This window comes from Monodelphis domestica, chromosome 5 (assembly GCF_027887165.1).
Source record: "Monodelphis domestica isolate mMonDom1 chromosome 5, mMonDom1.pri, whole genome shotgun sequence".
NCBI classification, from domain to species: Eukaryota; Metazoa; Chordata; class Mammalia; order Didelphimorphia; family Didelphidae; genus Monodelphis; species Monodelphis domestica.
The window spans coordinates 314,966,809-314,973,523 of record NC_077231.1 but is presented as its reverse complement, the minus strand read 5'-3'; positions in this window follow the sequence as shown (position 1 = coordinate 314,973,523).

The window sequence follows — 6,715 nt, the reverse complement described above, 5'->3', positions numbered from 1 at the left end:
AGAAAGTATAGTACTAGAAAGGCCTTTCCTAAAAATAATAAACAGTATATATCTAAAACCATCAGCAAACATCATCTGCAATGGGGATAAACTAGAAGCATTCCCAATAAGATCAGGAGTGAAACAAGGATGCCCATTATCACCTCTATTATTTAACATTGTATTAGAAACACTAGCAGTAGCAATTAGAGAAGAAAAAGAAATTGAAGGTATTAAAATTGCCAATGAGAAGACCAAGTTATCACTCTTTGCGGATGATATGATAGTCTACTTAAAGAATCCTAGAGAATCAACCAAAAAACTAGTCGTAATAATCAACAACTTTAGCAAAGTCGCAGGATACAAAATAAACGCACACAAGTAATCAGCATTTCTATATATCTCCAACCCATTTCAGCAGCAAGAATTAGAGAAATTCCATTTAAAATCACCCTAGACAATATAAAATACTTAGGAATCTATCTGCCAAGACAAATACAGGAACTATATGAACACAACAACAAAACTCTCTCCACACAATTAAAACTAGATCTAAACAGTTGAAGAAACATTTATTGCTCATGGGTAGGGTGAGCTAACATAATAAAAATGACAATCATATCCAAATTAATTTACTTATTTAGTGCCATACCCATTGAACTTCCAAAAAACTTTTTTACTGAACTCTAAAAAAAACATAACAAAGTTCATTTGGAAGAACAAAAGATCAAGGATATCCAGGGAAATCATAAAAAAATGCAAAGGAAGGAGGACTGGCAGTCCCAGATCTCAAACTATACTATAAAGCAGCGGTCATCAAAACAATTTGGTACTGGCTAAGAGACAGAAAGGAGGATCAGTGGAATAGACTTGGGGTAAATGACCTCAGCAAGACAGTCTATGATAAACCCAAAGATCTCAGTTTTGGGGACCAAAACCCACTATTTGATAAAAACTGCTGGGGAAAATTGGAAGACAGTATGGTAAAGATTAGATTTGGATTAACATCTCACACCCTACACCAAGATAAACTCAGAATGGGTGAATGACCTGAATATAAAGAAGGAAACTATAAGCAGATTAGGTGAACACAGAATAGTATACATGTCAGATCTTTGGGAAAGGAAAGATTTTAAAACCAAGCAAGAGTTAGAAAAAAATCACAAAATGCAAAATCAATAATTCTGACTACATCAAATTAAAAAGGTTTTGTACAAACAAAACGAATGCAACCAATATTAGAAGGGAAGCAACAAATTGGGAAACAATCTTCATTACAAAAACCTCTGACAAAGGTCTAATTACCCAAATTTATAAAAAGCTAAACCAGTCATACAAAAAATCAAGCTATTCCCCAATTGAAAAATGGGTGTGGTAAATGAATGGGAAATTTTCACAAAGAAATCAAAACTGCCAATAAGCACATGAAAAAATGTCCTAAATCTCTCATAATTCGAGAAATGCAAATCCAAACAACTCTGAGGTACCACCTGACACCTAGCAGATTGGTCAAAATTACTATAAGGGAAAGTAATAAATGTGGGAGGGGATTTGGCAAAATTGGGACATTAATGCATTGCTGTTGGAGTTGTGAATTGATCTAACCATTCTGGAGGGCAATTTGGAACTATGCCCAAAGGGCACTAAAAGACTGTCCTTTGATCCAGCCATAGCACTGCTGGGTTTGTACCCCAAAGAGATAATTAGGAAAAAGACCTGTACAAGATTATTCATAGCTGTGCTCTTTGTGATGGCAAAAAAATTGGAAACTGAGGGGATTCCCTTCAATTGGAGAATGGCTGAACAAATTGTGGTGTCTGTTGGTGATGGGAATAATAAGCTGGAAGAATTCCATGTGAACTGGAACGACCTCCAGGAATGGATGCAGAGACCTTTCCACCAGGATGCTAAAGCTACCCTTGCAGCTTTCTCCTCAAAGAACAAGCAGTAGCAGAATTGGTTCCTCATTTAGCTGGGGAACTATATTAGAAAGAACAAAGGACATGGAGTAAAAGGACCCAAATTCAAATTGTAGTTCTTCCATTTCCTGCCTGGGTGACCTGGGGAAAGTCCTCAACCTCCTCATCCAGAAAGTGATGGTGATGCCTTGAGGAACCCTGCATGAAGCTCTGTGATCCTAGGTGCACAAGAAGGAAGAGAAGTCATCCCCACTTAAGCATCCAGTTTTGCAAAGCATTTCGGAGCTCTTCAAGGAGAATGCTGCTCTGAAGATGCAGATCTGAGCGCATTTCCATTGGAGACATGAGCTTATGACACTCCTCGGCTTTGCACCACCAGGTCTCACATTTGTCTCGTCACACTTAGCACAGAGCCCAACATAGCAGGTGGTCAGTAAATGCTTTTTAATACAATTCCATTCATTCGCCTCATAATACACTGAAAATATAAGTCCGTCCCTCCTAGCACGGGACTCCATTTAGGTCGTCCAATGCACCGTCTTTTTGGAGGATTACTTTGAGCAGACGACACAGGTAAGCGGTCAGCTATTTCGACACCTCCGCTTTTATCACTTTGCAGCTGAATTATTGCCATTCCTTTCTAATTGGCCCCCTGATCAGGGCCCTCCCTGCATTCACGGGGCACCTGAGGAGGCCGACCACTCAGTTGTTGCACTAAATCCTCATTTCAGGCCTCCTTGACCTGGAATGATTCGGCCACCAACCTCCAGACTCTGATGAACAGGGTGAGAAGTGATGGGCACACAAACACCCACCCTGCCCAGCTTTCCTTGGGGAAGCCGGACCCTAGGAGGTGGCTGGAGCGCCCAGACCTCAGGACCGTGGAAAATCAGGCAGGCACCCTCCCTTCCACTTGTCTCCAAAGACAGCGCCTGGTAGAGGGCTATTTGGGCTAATTGGTCATTGTGCACGCTCATAGGCCACGCTGGTTACACAGGCTGGATTAGGGATGCATTTCTGAACTGGTCTTCTCCACAGGACGCAGGGGTCATTAATGGGATTCAGCACTTGTGGGGCACACCCCCTGTTTGGAAGGATGAAAACTCAGCCATAAAATTTACTTTTGACTGAAACTTGGCAGGCCAGATGCTAACCTTTCCCTTACTTCCCCCTTAAAAAAATAAAAGAATAAGGTTCCACTTTCTATCATATCTGCCCTTTGGTCCATTTTGAGAAGAAGAAAAAACAAAACCAAATGGGAGTCTCCTATCCCAAAGCATTTTTGGTATTCCTGGCTGGACTACTTTTCTTTTCTTTTACAAATTTTCTCAATTCCACATTTTCTCCTTTCCTCTAATCCCTCCCACCCCCACTGAAAAGGCAAGAAACAGGATTCCCTTATAGACAGACAGACATGCAGAACATATTTCTTCATTAGCCATATTCCAAAAAGAAAAAAAGGTCAAGAAAAATCAAGGGGAATCATGCTTGAGTCTGCCATCTGAGACTGCCCTTGGGAGGCGAAGAACATTTCCATCATGAGTCTTTTGGACTTCAGGGGAGGTCATTGTTCTTATCCATCAAAGTAGCCGAGTCTTCCCCCATTGATTATTACTACAATGTTGCTGTTGCTTGTTCTCCAGGTTCTGCTCTCTTCACTTTGCATCAGTTCATGTATGACCTGACCATTTTTCAACCCTTCTGTTGCCTCCCCATCACCACTGCCCCAGTCCTCCCCAAAGGCAACATTTACTTTTCTAAATGTGTCTGAACAGAGGTATCTACCCTGAAATATAGAATATTTCATAGCATTGCCTGAATAGTTTTCTTTTTATCTTGGAATTCCTCCCCTCCCCTCTCCCTCAACACCTAGCAGAGGGTCTGGCATACAGATGGAGAGAAATAAATGTTTACCAAATGAATCTGATCCAACAGCAATAGCTGCTAACATTAAACATTACCAAAATCTTTGTGGCTTTAACTGGGCACTGATTTTGGCACAAGCCAGTCTCAGGTGGTTGTGTCCAGGGATTTACAGATTAAAACTTACCGTTTACTTTATTTCCTCCATGAATTTTTCTCTAGTGTAAGCAATAAGTATCTTGTTTCACAACATGATGAACAGGGTACATGATGTACTCTAGGATAATACTTTGTACAATCTATATTGTATTACCTGCTTTCTTAATGAGGGGGCAGTGATAGGAGGGAGGGAAAAAAGAATGAGGCATAGAGGTCTGGACAGAGCTAAGGTGAGAATCCATTTCTCTTGGATGAGCAGATGTGGAGAAAGGAATGGATGTTCCATTTGCCTCATGGGGTAATTATCCCATGATATCATCCAGCTTTTACTCCCATAGTAAATAAAAGTCATCTGTCCTTATGTTCTAGTTCTCACAACTTTCTATGGAGTTCAAATAGAAATATAGAATCACTGGATCATGAATTTAGAGTTGGATGAGACCACTAAGGCTGTCCAATCTAGTCCTTTCCTTTTATAGATGAAGAAACTGAAGCTCAAGGAAGTTAGATGATTTGTTCAAGCTTATGCAAGTGGTAAAGGGAAGAGGAAGGATTAGAATTCAGATCCTTCGACATCAGAGCTAGTGCTTTATCAACAGTACTAGGACACATTACTATCTTGATATTATTCTTTTACATTAAATGTGATATGGATTATTGTAAAAGTGAATAAAAATAACCATTTCTATAACTGGTTAAAAGTATTTGACTATCAGCTCCCTGACAGCATCTTCAGGAGAACTCTAGTAACAGACAGGACTATAGAGATAATTCCTCATTCCATTTCTAAGAGGCTTTGATTTTTTCAATTGTTTTCTTTATTTCAAAAGCTTTTTCATTCATTCCTCAATTCCACTTTAGCTACACACAGGGATGATCCCACCCTTGACCTACAACATTCCACTTTGTAGTTCAAGAACTCTGAAATCCCCATAACCACCTCCTGTCATGCTTCCCTCCTTCTCTTTATCCCCTCCATGACCTCTATCCATTCCTTCCATCACTTAGTAATTTCTCAAGCAACTACTACTCTGGCTTTGTTTCCAGCCATTTGTTATTTCAGCCCTTCAGGGAATCATTTCAGTACAACATGGTGCTCTGCGCTCAAATTCCTGATGTTAGCTACTCCTGCCTCCTCTGCTTCACCTCACCTGGAGGAATCTAGGCAACTGGACTTGATCCAACAAAAATTTAGGTTCTTTTATCTCAACTGGGCCCTCACCGCAGCAAGGTGATCCCTTTATTCTTCCCTAATTATTTCTTTTTCCCACTAACTACCAAATCCAATTCATAACTTCTTTTTTCTTCTTAAACTTCTAGGACCAGCCCCTTCCCCTTTTCTTTTAGTTGAAGACATTGCCTCAGACTGTGCAGAAAAAAATTGAAACCATTCTCGATGGACTCCCTCTTCTCAACAGCTCCCAACCCCTTGAAACAAGGGGTTCTCTCCTTTTTTACTCTAATGAAGGTGCTAGCTCTTTTCTTGCTAAGACTACTTTTTCTGCATGTACACTTACTCCCTTCCCCTCCTATCATCTCTAGCAGAATGTCCCTACAATCTTCTTCCTGACCTTCTATAACCTTCAGTCTCTCTTTATATCTGGTTTCTTCTTTCCTTCCTATAAACTCTCCCCCTTTCCTAATCCTTAAAAAAATCATGACTATACCTTGCCATCATATATCATCACATCAAGTTATTGTCCTAAATCCCTTTCTTTTATCAGTCAAACTTCTAGAAGAGGCTATCTACACCCACTGCCTCCACTTCTCCTTCTGTCACTCTCTTCTCAACTTGAATTCTGGCTTCTCATCTCATCACTCAACTGAAACTGTTTCCTCCAATAATTTCATGATTACAAGCCAGTCCTCATCTGTCTTGAGTTCTTTTCTGAATCTGACATTGCTGTCTACTCTTTCTGCTCCTAGTCTCTTCCCTGTATTTTCATGTTACCATTCTCTCTTGGATCTCCCTCTACCTCTCTGACCTCTCATCCCCATTCTAACTCCAGGTCCAACTCCATCACAGGGCCTCCACATGGTGATGACCCTTATTTATTGGGTAAACCATTTATATTGTCCCTGGCTTCTTTCAGAGATATGCAGTGATTGCTTATAGTTCACGGAACCCAAGGAGACAATTCTCTGTTGGTTTGGCCTTATTTTGTATTAAATGCTTGGTTCTTGACTCAGAAATAAGAGATTATTTGAAGGTTGAAAAGTGTTGTGGTTTTTGTTATTTTATTTATTTATTTTACTGTGGAACCTCTTAGTGTTAAATAGGCCTAGAGACCTGGCAGGGCTCCACAGGACCCCTTATGAGATCAATAAAATGCCTTGGAATCTTTACCCTACAATGAGGTCATGGTTATTGAGCCCCAGTGAACCATCAATGTAAGCAGCTGCTGGGAAGGACTAGTAAATTCTAATCAGGGGAACTTGGTCCTTCTTTCTCTGATGGGAGGGTATCAGGCCAGTCTGCCTCATTATTCTAATTACCCCAAATCATTGGGCCAAAGGGGAAGTCCTGGTTCTTGAGTATCCTTTGAGGGAGAAGGAAAGAAAGAACTGACCCTTGATCTCCCAAATTTTCTTTCTGTGTATGATGTTCTTCAAATATTCCTCCTCCCAAGCAGAGATCCCTTCAGCAAAACCTGACATGGTTGGCTAGATCATGGGCATTAACCCAAGCCTCAGAGACTCCAAGGTTGCCCTAACCTGGCTGTCCCCATTCTTGAGCAGCATGCATTCTGAAAGTGATACACACCAATACAGTATAGTGGGAAGAGCCCAGGCAG